Raw genomic sequence first — 15102 nt, 5'->3', positions numbered from 1 at the left:
ACTATCTTACTTCTACGATGGAACACATTCTATCCATTTCTCCTTTCTCTGAAATCTCCACTCTAGGAGATTTCAATGCTCACCATCACTTTTGGTTCTCCTTTCCTTTCACTGATCCACCTGGTGAACAAGCCTACATCTTTTCTATCCTTAATGACCTAGAGCAGCTTGTACAGCACCCTGCCCGTATCGCTGACAGACTTGGAATGAGCTCCAACATACTTGACCTCTTCCTTACAACTAATCCTTCTGCTTACACTGTTAGTTTTTTCTCTCCATTGGGCTCCTCCGATCACAACCTTACTACCTTAACCTGTCCTATCACTCCGGTATGGCCTGTGGACCCTCCAAAGAAACGTCGTCTGTAGCACTTTGGAGCTTCCGATTGGGAGGCCCTTAGGCAGTACTTCTTTGATTTTCCCTGGAATGATTATTGCTTCCATGGCCGGGAGCCATCTGAGTGTGCCTTGCGAATAACGGAGGTTATTCTCTCTGGCATGGAAGCATACATTCCTTTCTCATATCCTTTGACTAATGCAAGAAAGCCTTAGTTTAATCACGCTTGTTCTAATGCTGTCTGCAACAAGGAGAGGGCCTATAAAAGGTACCGGAGCCAACCCACCCCTGAATCACATCTTTTTTTATGTTTCAGCCAAGAATCGTGCTAAGTCTGTTCTTTGCTCTGCTAAAAAAAAAAAAAAAAAAACATCCGTACTAAATGCTCTCAACTCTCCAACTCAAATTCTTCCCGCTCCTTCTGGCACCTTGCCAAAAACCATTCTAACAACTTTACATCGTCATCCTACCCTCCTCTCTTCTACTCTGACGGCTCTGTGGCTATTACTTCTACTGATAAACCAGATCTCTTCACTCAGACTTTCTCCTCCAATTCCACCTTAGATGATTCAGGTCCTGTTCCTCCATCACTTCCCCCCTCTGACTTCCTCATGGCTGACATTAAAATTTCTTCAGCTGATGTATTTTCTGCCATCACTGGCCTCAGTACTAACAAGGCATATGGGCCTGATGGAGGACCTCCAGTTTTTTTCAAGAACTGTGCTCCTGTGCTTACACCCTGCCCATGTAAACTCTTTCGCCTTTGTCTGTCAGCTTGTACCTTTCCTTCTTTCTGGAAGTTTGCGCTCATTCAGCCAGTTCCAAAGAAGGGTGACCATTCCCAACCCTCTAATTATTGTCAAATTGCTTTAACATCCTGTAACTCAAAAGTTTTCGAGTCTATTCTTAATAGAGAAATTTTAAAGCATCTTTCCCATCACAGCCTTCTTTCTGATCATCAGTATGGGTTCCATCAGGGATGCTCGACTGACGATCTTCTCACCTACCTTTCAGACTCCTGGTCATCCTCCTATCAGGACTCTGGCGAAAGCTTTGCCATTGCACTTGACTTCTCAAAGGCTTTCGATCGAGTCAGGCATAAATCTTTAATTTCCAAATGCCCTCTTACGGTTTCTATCCTTCTATCTGTGCCTTCATCTATAGCTTCCTTCCTGGACGTCCTATAGCTCCTGTTGTAGACGGCCATCGTTCTTCTCCTAGATCTATCAACAGTGGCGTTCCTCAGGGCTCTGTCCTATCACCAACTCTCTTCCCTTTATTCATCAGTGATCTTCTTAGCTGTACATCTAATCCTATCCACTTGTATGCTGATGATTCCACCCTTCACCTTTCCATTCAGTTTCCACAAAATCCATCTCAGCAGTTACTTCAACTAACAAAAGACGAGCCTATGGCACACCTAATGTCTGACATGGTTCATATCTCTGACTGGGGTATAAATAACCTTGTTGTTTTTAATGCATCAAAGACTTAGTTTTTGCACCTATCAACCCATTAAAATCTTCCACAGGACTACCCACTAATGTTTAATACTATCCAGCTGAATCCTGCATCATCCTTGAACATGCTTGGGGTTTCATTCACACGGGACTTATCTTGGAAAGATCATATTGTGTCTCTTGTAAAATCTGCTTCCAAGAGATTAGGTGTGCTAAGCTGACTCCGTACCTTCTTTACCCCTGCATAGTTGTTGAATTTATACACGGGTTTTATTCGCCCCTGTTTGGAGTACAACTCTTTTGTGTGGGAAGGCTCCCCACATACAACTCTTCTCAATAGAGAAGAATCAAAGGCTATTCATCAACCTTCCTCATCTTTCTGGCTCCCTTCAACCTCTGTCTCTTCGCCGCACTGTTGCCTCTTTATCTCTTTTTTATCACTACTTCAATGGTCGCTGCTCCTCTGAACTGTCTACTTTCATCCTACCACCTCTACGACGGGTGCGTAGCACCCGTCTAGCAACAAACTCTCATCCCTTTTTTGTCCGACTCTCTAATGCAAGAGTTAACTGTTACTCCCAGTGCTTCATTTATGCTACAGGTCAGCTCTGGAACTGTCTCCCTCTGTCTGTATTTCCTACTTCCTATGACCTCCAGTCTTTCAAACGCAGTGTGTCCAGGCATCTCAAAATGAATGGATCTGGAATTTGGCTCTCTTTTGTTTTTTTTTTTTCTTGGAGGGAACGTTTTGTGGGCTTGGCCTCTGGTTACTTCTTCCTCGCATAGGAAAAAAAAAAATGTCGCCGTTGTTGTTCAATCTGTATATGGATTGGGGGATAAAAGAGTTACAAGATAGGGCGGTAGATGTTGAAGCTACGCTAATGAGACAGGGCAGTGTTTGGAAACTCTCTGTACTCTTGATTGCAGATGATTCTGTATTGTTAAGTGAAGACGAAAGGGAAGGCCTTGTGAATGAGTTTGGGAGGGTGTGTAAGAAACGGAACCTAAAGTTGAATCTAGGGAAGAGTAAAGTTAAGGTCTTCGAGGGAAATGAAGCCACTGAATGTATAGTGAGGCTGGATGAGAAAGAAATGGAAAATCTGAGTGTGCTTAAGTACTTAGATGGTGTGGTGAGTAAGGACGGAAGTTAGGAGGGTGAAGTGCTAGAAAGGGTGCAACAGGGAAGAAGGGTTGCTGGTTCTTTGAAAGCAGTGATAAGGAACAGGGAAGTGAGCATGGAATTTAAAAAGTCGGTTCACGACAGTATTTTGATAACAACCCTAACGTGTGGAAGTGAAGCTTGGACCTTGTTGAGAGGACACATGTCAAGAGTGGGAACAGAGGAAATGAGTTATTTGAGAGGGGCATGTGGAGTTCCGTGGAGAGACAGACTGACAAATGAGGAAGCAAAAGAGCCTTGTGGTGTGGACGTGGATGTGATAGAAAGCATTAGGAGAAATACACTCAGGTGATTTGGCCATATGGAGAGGATGTAGAGTGTGAGACTGACGAGGAATGTATGCGGGTGAGGAGGAGGGGGAGAGAGGGAGGGAGAGGCCGAGGATGAGATGGAGGGATGGAGTAGAGAGGTATAAGAGAGAGTGGGGGAGGGGTGAGGTTGGACCAGGACAATTAAATGGCATTGGACAGGGCGACATGGAGGCGATTTGTTTGTGGCCACCCCTTATGAGACTAAGGCGTCTGGCAGTAGATAGAAAAAGTCATGGAGATTGGTGTGACATGAATGATTATTCCGAAAACTGTGCTGTAAGTCTTTAAGTCTTTGTTCAGATTATTTTGTTTTAAATCAGTAGAAGGGTTAAGTAAAAAAATAGTGTTGACTTCAAGTCATGATGTAAAGGTCCTCTTTGGTATGGACGTACCTTAGAGCCAATGAAAACAATTAATCCAAAGACACAAGTTATATCTCGCTTCTTATCTGAAATATATGCGTTTTTTTTTTTTCAAAATGGCTGCCGACATTACACCAGACTCCATATCTTTGCTAATGTTATAGCTATAATGACATAACTGGGGTAAATAATGTACATTTGGGTGGGGTCAATGAATCCAATAAAAAGGTTTTCAAAACTACACAAACGAACAGTTTTCTGATTACCATAACTATTATTGGTAAAATATGCAAAACTAGTTAAAATTTATATGTAAATTTGCCACATTTAAATCACGGGCAACTCATAGCTTGGAAACTGACTATCACAGAAACTCCATGTATTGTGATACGTATTTTATATATACCAGTATATAATTTGAGGTCCCTGAAGCCATTAAAAATGCATGGCCCACTAACTGAATAGCATGTTAAAATTTTCGTTATATGTATTATTGTATGGATGGAAGTGCTAGATACTGAGTTGTGTGACATCAAATTCGTAACTACATTCACAGTTTCATTGCAACCCATACTGGTTGACAGAAAAACTTGTGGTAAATATTTTCCATCAGTGGTCAGAAGTAGGCTATGCCACACCTGGAGAGTTTTAGTGGTGAAAACTAAGAGTTATAGTGTTCATACATTGCTAAGCAAATTTTGCATGTAGCTGTCTGCACCACTGCAGAAGCATGAAACTTTACATCCAAAGAGAGACATGTAGGGCGTCCTCTGCATGCAGCATTTACGAGGTGCCTTACAGTCTGTCTTACACTCGCAAATGACAAATTTTGGCAATGAAACATCCATGGTCGTGTAACTAGTTGGCAAGGATTTCACATGCTTCTTCCCCATCTCAGCTGGAACTAGGATGTCAGAGAGATTTTCAGTTTGTTGACTGTCTGAAGGGAAGTGCTGCTGAATGCTGATGCATATTCCATGGAGGGCTGATGTTGCTGTTGTCGATAATGGGTTGTAGTCACTGTTATCAAACCCACCAGAGGTGAAGACACCTTTGACTGCCTGAGGTGGGACCACCACACCAATCTGCTCCCAGTGATTGATCACTGAATTTGCTGTGTCTGTGCTGAATGTTTTCAAGTGGTCATATGGCACACATATTCCTCGTGTATGAATGGCTTGCACCAGAGATGCACTGCCAGTTTGAAGGTGTCATTTCATTGCCAGATATGGCGAAGCTGGTGTTTCCCTGTCTTTTATGTGACGAGGAACACTGCCAGGTTTCTTGGATCTGCATCTTACGGAGTGGAAAATTATTTGCTGCCGAATGGATGTTGTAGCCGGGGACCTCTCAGGCCCAGGAGGTGGCTGATCAATACCTGATCCATCAAGAGGCATGTCTAGGAACAATCTCAGCATGGAAGGGATTGGATCAGCTTCACAGGAGGTTAAAAGGGAACCTGTGAAAGCCTGCTTCATGAGGAGATACTCTTGCTGGAGGATTTTAGCTGCTTTAAGAATGATGGAGACGTCAGTACATGTGTTGTTGTTCATGTCAACAACAGCTTTGCTCAAGTCATTATCAAAAACAAGGGACCAGCCACGATTCATTCGTACTGATCTGATGTCTGGAATCAGGCATTCAATATCCTCCCGATGGCGTGTGGTGTTGCATTTGATGTATGGAAAGCCAGACCAGCGATGCACTTGTCATAAAGGATTGTCAATTCAGCCACTGCTAGTGATTCTCCTGAGCCACGATAATCTTCGATGAATTCAAGCAACTCATTGAGGACATGTGCTCTGATGACCTGAGTTGCCTTACTTTCAGTCATATCACATCCAACAGTTTCTGCTTTTCTATAGAACCTAGTCAGGCCTGCACGATGATAAACAGCATCAAGAACGACAATGTTATCAGAAGCTAGTTGAGCCAATAGATGCTGGTTACCCACCACATGAGCACATTTTTCACTTTTCTATCCAAGCCAAGGGTGGCAGTCCTCCTCAGTTCTTTTTTTTTTTCACTTCATCACAGAAGAGACACAGTGTGTTGACTGGTTCACATGATGATGTTGAGGGTGTGGATAAAGCCTGTTTGGTGGACTTGGCACCACTGTTCATGCATCGGGTTTTTACTGGGTTCATGCCTTTTTCTTGCTCTCCCAACGATTTTATTGTCAATGGCATTCTTGCAGCTTTTGTGCCACACTACTGGATTCGACATCACCAGCTGCACTACATTCTGAGCATCACCACCATTGCCACCACCACTAATACCACTACCACTAATGGCATCTACTACTAGAAAATAATTCCTTCGGTTCCCGGATGTTATCTGTAACTTCTTTGTATCATGCATAAAGTTTTTCAGGATTGTTTCTCAGTCTTACAGATGATGAGGGATCTACAGCTTTTTCATTGGCTTTCTGTATCCGACATATGAAGCATACACCCCAATCACGAGTGTCCATGATGGCAGTTGTGCTTTTAAAGTTGCTCATAGTGGAAGGAAAATATAAGTACAGTACTAATCTGAAACGAGAAATAAACTTGCCTTAATATCACAAGATAGATAGGATGATAGATAAAAAACATTCACAAAATAAAATAAAATAAATTTAAGGTTTTTGAGGAAAAGATATGTGTTATGATAGACTATCAGAATATACACTCTGTAAGCAGAGCTTTATTAATCTAAACTACAACTAAGTAACTTGGAGCAATAGTAATGTAAAAGTGACAATACTGGACTTCATAGAAACACAATCCCGACAAAACATTGCATCTCATACATTACAAACATCGCATCTATGACTTCATCATTACACGACATCTAGGACTTCATATTTACACGACAATAATGAAAGTCACAATGATGACAATTTTTAATAAAGTTTGCATAATTTACCTCCATTTGTCATGGTAAGGAGAAAACTATTTAATTTTTAGCCGTCACACCTATTTAACTGGATTCCTTAACCTCCAACATGTGCACTTTGACACCTGTTTTGTCATTATAGCTATAACAGAAGCAAAGATATGGGGTCTGGTGTATTGTCGGCAGCCACTGAAAAAAAAAAAACGTATATTTCAGATACGGAGCGAGAGCTAACTTCTGTCTTTGGATATATATTTTTTTCTATTGACCGAAGGTACTTCCATAACAAAGGGGAACTTTGCATCATGACTTGAAGTCAAAAGTCACTTAACCCGTCTAATAAATGGATGGAAGATGACAACAGGGTGCAGAGAGTGATGGGTGTGGACATTGTGGGTTGGGCTACGAGAAGCTGACCAAAGAAGACCTGAGATGAAATCACAGAGTGTGACCTCAGGGAGGGGGGGGGATGAAATGGGACGCTGCCAGAGTTCAAGCAGCGTGGACAGCGGCCAACAGGTGACCAGGACCGCCGGCACATGCAAGCATGTTGGGGCCTTTATAAAAGGAACGAAACATTATCTGTGTGAATCTGGGTTCTCAGTTTTAGCAGTGATGAAGCCAAGGGTCAAGAACAAAACTGATGACGACATTCAAGTGGCGCTGCCATCAACAACTCATCAAAAAAAAAAAAAAAAAAACTGTGACCATATCATCAGAGTTCCCAATGATTTTGTTACTGGTATTTTTACTTCGTATTAAGTGATATGAGTTACCCTTCTTTTCTTCTATTGGATGTTTCTTTGTGCCTTCAAGCTTTTCATTGTGTGGGAGATAAGAGGTACAGTAAATGGCTGGATACCTCATGCCTAATGGGTAAATGACAGAAAATTGGGTTGGAATCACTGTGACAGAGGATTTGATATTTCGTATTGTAATTCCTTTAATATACACGCAAATATTTTGTCTGGTTCCAGTGTTTTATTAACTTTGATTTTAGTGACTGCAAGTCAAACATCTCTCTCTCTCACTAACTGTAATAGTCCAAATTATCTTAAATCATTTTACCATTTCCAAAAGGAACTGGGGAAGCTGCATGAATGGTACTTGCATTTTCTAATGTAAATACTGATGAAAAGAAAGCGTTAAGATTTCTAGCCTTCTCGGTATCAATACCCGTATGTTCTTTGTTGTCTGTGACATGAGGTCCTACAGTATTACTGGCATTATTACCTTCTTGCTTATGTAGCTGAAAAAGCCTCTCGGATTTGGTTAGTGATACTGGCAACATAAACTTCAAGGCTTTTCTTATTTTGCTTTAATGTTTTTGTCTTCCGATGAAGAGCATCATATTTATATTACCTCTTTGATTCTTTGTGACTTGGTAATTTTTATGCGCCAGTTTACTTGCTAAAGGACAGTGCTTAACATCTGTGTTCCACAATCTGGATTTAATGTTTCCAGCAGATTTTCTCTTGAGCACTGCAGTACATAACGTGAGTGCACGGTTGAGACTTTCTTTAAATAAATGTTAAACATCATTGATATATACCGATTCACCAATTAGATATCAGTCACTAGGAATTCCAGTTGCCCTTAATGTATGAAAATTAGCTCTCTTGTAGTCGGGCACTTTTGTCTAACTGGCCATATTACTGTCTTCACTTAATGCTAAATGTGACTACAGAATTCTTCTCCAGCTATACTGTTACACACTAAAGTTCCTCATGTGTCAACGATAAGATCTAAGATGTTTGCTCCATGTGCTGATTAATATACAGAATGATTATATTAACTTTTCTGCAAGTTAGTCACATTTCAAGCCCTTAGTGTGAGAACAAAACTTTTCCCCATTTAGGAACTGGTAGATAAAAACTGCTCATTATTGTGCCAAGTTGGTTGTAAGTTTCATTTTGTCATATTACGGGATTCATTTCTAAGCTGGGGTATATACTGTTAGTGTTTTCGATAGGCATATTTGAAATTATGACTGGATGTAGTCCTGTATTGAAGAAGAAGAAGAAGAAGAAAAAGAAGAAGAGCAGGGAAAAGAGGAGGAGGAGAAAGAGAAGGGGAAAAGAGAGACGAGAAAATAATGCTGACGAGGGTAGTGAGGTGGATGAGAAGACAGATGAAAGAAAAAGGGGATGACGATGAAAAGACAGAAGAAAATGGGGTATGGAAAAAAGTGCATGGGAACGAGAGAAGAGTAAGGAAAAGAATTAAAGAAAGTAAGAGTAGATGACAAGATACATAAGAAGTAGAACAGACTTCAGGGAACACACACACACACACACATATACTGAGAGAGAGAGAGAGAGAGAGAGAGAGAGAGAGAGAGAGAGAGAGAGAGAGAGAGAGAGAGAGAGAGAGAGGAAAAGGATAAGGAACTGACACAAGGAAAAATGAGGCCACGAAAAATGAGAGAGAAATAGAACGAGCAGGAGACGGAGGTAGTTTTCGTGGGACTAAGAATGAGAGTTGGACAGAAAGGCAGGGTTATTAGGAGGAAGACGAGGAAGAGGAGGAGGAGAAGAAGGAGGAAGAGGAGTAGGAAGAGAAAAAGGAGGAGGAAGAATAAGACAAGAAGGAGGAGAAGGAGAAAGAGAAGGAGCGAGAGGTGGTTGTGGTGGCAGCTGGAGAAGGGTGATGGAACAAAATATTGCAGGAGAGAAAGACAAGAGGAGAGAAAGGTGAGCCGTCTTTAGGAGATGAACAAGAACAAGATACCGTAGTACAGGCTCTGGGGAATTCCAGTAGTCATACCAATCTATCGAAGAAGAAGAGGATGATGAATATGAGGAGGAAGAGGAGGAGGAATGACTTCTGGATATATTTCAGAAGGAAACGTGAGGAGAGAAAAAAGTAAAAAGTGGAAGAAAACCAAGAAGACGGAAGAAGAAAAGACACTGCGCAGTTCTGAGTGGTTATGTAAGTGTTTACTGAACGGAAAGCGAGGATTAAAAGGAGAAGGAGGAGGAGGAGGAAAAGAAGGATGATGAGGAAGAGTAAGAGGAGTAGGAAGAAGGAGGAAGTAATATATTGCAGAGAGAGAGAGAGAGAGAGAGAGATAGTCAACAAAGAAACAAAGATATAGGGGTACCTGCAAAATAAAAATAAAATAATAAATTTTTTAAGAGCAAAATTATCTGCCAAGTCTGATACTTAGGAGGAACAGATGCATTAATAATCTGTGTGTGTGTGTGTGTGTGTGTGTGTGTGTGTGTGTGTGTGTGTGTGTGTGTGTGTGTGTGTGTGAAAGAATTATACCTAGATAATAATCGCCAAGTTAAGCCCGTAATATATTCATATATGGAAATTCCCATAGTAAAACTCTTGCGGCAAATTAACTTCTGTCTCGTTGGAGGAAAAGTGAGCTTCTTCCACTTTTCTTACACTCCTCTCAACTCCTCAGCTCCTCTTCCAGTCTTCTTGTCTCTTCTTCCCCTCCTCCATTCCTCTTAGCTCATACTCCTAGCCTTTAGATTTCGTTTCCACTTCTCTCAAGGTCTCTTCCACTCCTCCTGGCTTCTTTCTCCTCTTCTCTCAAATATTCTTCTACTTATAACTACCTGTTTTGCTCTTCTTATTTCTTCGTCTATATCTTTTCTAATTCTCGTAGCTCCTTTTCCACTGTTTCTCCTCTCTTAACCCCTCTTCTACACCGTTTAGCTCCTTTTTCACGCCTCTTAACCCCCCTTCCACTCCTCTTTCACTTAGCTTTCCTTTCCATTCTTCATCCACTCCTTTTCAGTGGGAATGGAATTTCCTCAGAGTCTCTTTAAATGACCCAGTCCACTTTACACGAAAAATTACCCATTAGAGCGGTAAATAATATTAGAGTGTTTACTTTAATATTCACTATAATTAGACTGTGAAGTGTTTGATAGTTCTATCAGTGCAGATAAACGCATAAGCAAACAACATTATGCACAAATATCATGAACAATTAGCGCAACAAACAAATCTCCATAACAGATAATTATCAGACATGGTTTTGTCTATCGTATTTATTTTTCACTTTAATACTAACACTGGATTTATAAAAAAAGTTCCAGGGAATCTCAGGAGCTGATTTCCGTTCTCTGTATCATTGTTGCAATATTTCTTATCAAGGAACGTCTATGCTAGGTTAAATATGTTTTCTTGTAAAACAGAGGAAGTTATTTTGTTGACAGTTATGTTAATCTGCTAGGTTAGGTTAGGTTAGATTTGGTTAGAGTACAAAAAAATATATATATATATTGACGGATGATCAACCTGGGAAAATCAAACATAGCACTTAATGAAAAACGATTAAGAGAACGAATCTGCGTCCCGGGAAATGTGTGAGAAATTTCATGAGGTAAATATTGGGCTGATTTTGAGTAACGAATGCAATAAAAATGTAGGATCAATTCGCAGTCGTAGAGAAGTACAAAATCAGTCAGCCTTATGGACTAGCATGGTGTCCCTCAAAATTCATCCTTAAGGTCATCAGTAATTAGTTCTAACGGCTATGAGTTGGACCCATGATGATACAGAAGATATTGCTCAAAATTAGCCCCCAAGCAACATGCTGAAGTATGCCGCACATGTTTCGGGAGACCCAGTTTATACAAGGAATCTTTTACACAACTCTGACTCGGGAGAAATTTTATGTACACTGTCGGATATGGATACACAGCGGGGCCCCGGAAACACTGTCTGGATTTGCATGCTTATTGCACTCTCCAGATTTTATTGCTCTTCTTCTCATTCTTCCCTGTCTCTCCACTCTTCATTTTCTCGAAAACTACATTACTTTGTCCCACTTCCTACTTGTCCATTTCCTCCTCCTTCTCCTCCTCTGCCATCTCTCTGTCTTCTTCCTCGTCCTTCTGTTCCTGTCTCCCTTCGTACCTCGATTACTTTCTGACTGCTTTGCATCTTATTCTGTAAACTCTCGATTGTTTTAATCCCCCCTCCTGCTCTCTCTCTCTCTCTCTCTCTCTCTCTCTCTCTCTCTCTCTCTCTCTCTCTCTCTCTCTCTCTATTTATGGCGCTAGTATTGTTAAGTGAAGACGAAGGAGAGCTGCACGACTTGGTGAATGAGTTTGGAAATGTGTAATAGAAACGGAATCTAAGGGTGAATGTAGAGAAAAGTTGTTGTCTTCGAGAGAAATGAAGTCACTGGATGTACAGTGAGGTTGGATGATGAGGAAATGGAAAGCGTGAGTGCATTTAAGTACCTGGGTAGTGTGATGAGTAAGGGTGGAAGTTTGGAGAGGGAAATGCTTGAAAGGGTACAATAGTGAAGAAATGTTGCTGGTTCTTTGAATGCAGTAATAAGAAACAGGGAAGTAAGCATGGAAGTAGAAAAGTCGCTGCATGACAGTATTGTGATACCAACTCTAGCCTATGAAAGTGAAGCTTGGACCTTGCTGAAAGGACACAAATCAAGAATGGGAGCAGTGGAAATGAGTTACTTGAGAGAAGCATGTAGAGTTACATGGCGAGACTGACTGACAAATGAGGAAGTGAAGGAGCGTTGTAGTGTGGATGTGGATGAGATAGAAAGCGTTGGGAGAAATACACTGAGATGGTTTGGCCATGTGGAGACGATGGAGAGCGAGAGACTAACGAGAAGTGTATGTGAGTGAGGTAGAGGAGGGGAGGGGAGCGAAGCCAACGAGGGGATGGAGGGATGGAGTGGAAAGGTATACGAGAGAGGGGGGTGTGAGCTGGGAGCAGGGCAGTGAACTGGCGAGGGACAGGGTGACATGGAGGCGATTTGTTTGTGGCCACCCCTTGTGGGATTAAGACGTGTCGCAAAGTATATATATACAAAGAGAGAGAGAGAGAGAGAGATGAAGCTTCGTATGGTTGCGGTGTATGCAGAATCTTCTGGAAGCCTCATTCTTAACACCCGCACCCACACCCACACTCTCGCTGTTCTTGCATCACTTATCTTATTTTCCTTTCACATTCACGTCCACATCTTCCTCACTCCCACACAAAACTCCCCAGCCAGAGCTACATTCACGCCAGCCACTCCTTGTCCCAAAATTTCATCTCAGAATTGCTCCCACACCCCACTTTCACCCTCTTGTTTGCGTGCATAAACACAGGTACCCATACCTACACCCACGTCCAATTTTACGCAGTTCTTTACATGCATCCACACCTACACCCACACTCACATTCAAGCTGTGCGTTTCTTGCACCCACACCCACACCCATCACCATGTCCACACCTATACACAAATCCATACCCATTTTGATCTACACTCACCCCAGCCCCACATCCATATCCCCAGTTCTCATGCATCTACACCCCCATCCCCACCCACACCTACAATGAAACCGTATCCTCCAATCACATCCCCGCACACACATCCACTCCCACACTTACACCCATACCGACATCGGCAACCAAACCCACACTAACAACGAAACTCACTCTTACAACCAAACCCAGACCCACAACCAATATCACAATCACACCCAAACCTACACCCACACAAGCTTGGCTTTTTTTTTCAGTGAAGGAATTGAGGTGAGACTTTTTAATTAGGGGGTTAGATATATACCTGTACTACACATCACCAAATGGTTCAGTGCGAGGGGTCTTTCTTAAACTCAATAACTTCGTCTGGAGGTACCAAAAATAAAACAACCTAGTAACGTCACCATACCAGAGGGATAAATGAACTTGAACCTTCACTCCGATGACGTGGTGCAGGAGTGGGACACCATCACCTAGTGGTATTGTTATAACCGGTCGACTATACTGCATGTTTGTGGAACAGCCCTAGTCTTCCTGTTTCCCGGAAGAAGGATGGTAGAGTTTATAAAAAGAGTAACTTTAGCCTACAATCCACCAGGTTCAAATTCACATGGGTGTGAAATCACAACAACAACAGTTCCGATGGTGTGCTTTTTTTTCTCTCTCTCTTCATTATTCTCACCCTCAGACGGTTTGGCTAAGCTTAAGAGAACTCCCACCCTAAGCGTGATAGATTAATGCCAGCTCTGTCTTACACAGTTCGGAAAATCTCTCTGAAGAAAAAATAGCCATCTGTAGGAAGTAACTATGAAATATAAACCACGTTATCGAAGTCAGGTCTAAAAGTTCCCCATTACGAAGAAGAAAGCGACAGTGGTAGATATATTTGACCTCTCAGTGACACATGGTGAGATACTGACAGTCAAGTAGATAACTGAGGACTTAGAAGGAATGCGGTTGTGTAGACCAGATAATCGTTCAAGAAGCTCAGTGGAAAAGTATATAGAGGAGGGAAAAAAAAAGCTGCATGCTGCCTTCACTCATCTAGAGAAGCATATTACAGAGTACATGGACAAGGAATGTGGAAGGTGCTGAAAATATAATGACTATGCTGAATGCTGTCAGATATAAGAGGGCACTAAAGCTGTAATGTGTGTGTAGAGAATGAGTGAACACTTTGATTTAAATGCTGGACTTGATCAGTGGTGTCATGTCACCATGGCTGTTCAGTCTCTCTCTCTCTCTCTCTCTCTCTCTCTAGTATGGATGGGTGACGTTATATAAGCGATACATGGTAGGGCAGTAAATGCTTGAGTTTGGAAGCTGCTTGCGACGTTGTTTGCTGATAAGTGTATTTTAACGTCAAGTAATGATGAATTGGAGTTGCGTGACTTGGTGAATGATTTCGGGAAGGTATATAAGATGCGAAATTTAAAAGCGAATGTAACTAAGAGTAAGATTATTATCCTTGAGAGATATGAAGTTACAGAATGCACAGTGAGGCTGAAAGGCCAGGAAATGGCAAATGTAAATCCTTTCAAATAATTAGTTTCTTTATTAAGTATTGAAGCTTAGCGGACGAAAATGGTACATCAGGGAAAATGGGTTGTTGGTTCACTGATAGCACTGACAAGGCCTCCCCAAGGGGGGAATCACACCAGCCGCGAGGCGATACATATCTAGCTCGGCTCGGAATATGATCTTGACCTTGACCTACTCTCACTAATTTTTTTATCCCTCCTACATTCCTGTGAAATTTTGTGATATCTTGAGCGGTTGCGAAATCATCGTGGTAACAGACACAGAGACCTTGACCTACTTCCACCAATTTCAAATTCGTGATCGATTTAACCCCCCCCCCCGTACTACACACCTGTCAAATTTTGTGATGATATCTTGAGTGGTAGCGAAGTTATCGTGCTAACAGACAATAGACAGACAGACAAAGTGAAAACAATACCATCTTCGCTATCGCGGCCGGTAACAATGAAGTAAGTGTGGAAGTAAAAATGTCACTGCATGACAGTACTGTGATTCCTACTCTAAAGTTTGAAAGTGAAGTTCGGAGCATTCAGGGTTACATGGGGAGACAGATATACAATTTAGAAAGTAAAGGAACATTTTGGTGTTAAACTGAATGTGACTGAAAACGTTAGGAGAATAACTAAAATATGGTTTGACCATGTGAAGAGGATGGAGAGTGAGGATAAAAGACTAACCAGTATAGTGTATGTGAGTGAGCTGGAAAGGGGCAGGGGAAGACTGAGGGTGAAATAGAAAGATGAGTGAATAAATACATGAGAGAGAGTGTGTGTGTGAATTGGAA

This window comes from Coenobita brevimanus, chromosome 80 (assembly GCF_032717465.1).
Source record: "Coenobita brevimanus isolate Jiangsu-jjx chromosome 80, ASM3271746v2, whole genome shotgun sequence".
Taxonomy (NCBI): Eukaryota; Metazoa; Arthropoda; class Malacostraca; order Decapoda; family Coenobitidae; genus Coenobita; species Coenobita brevimanus.
This window is presented reverse-complemented; position numbering follows the sequence as displayed.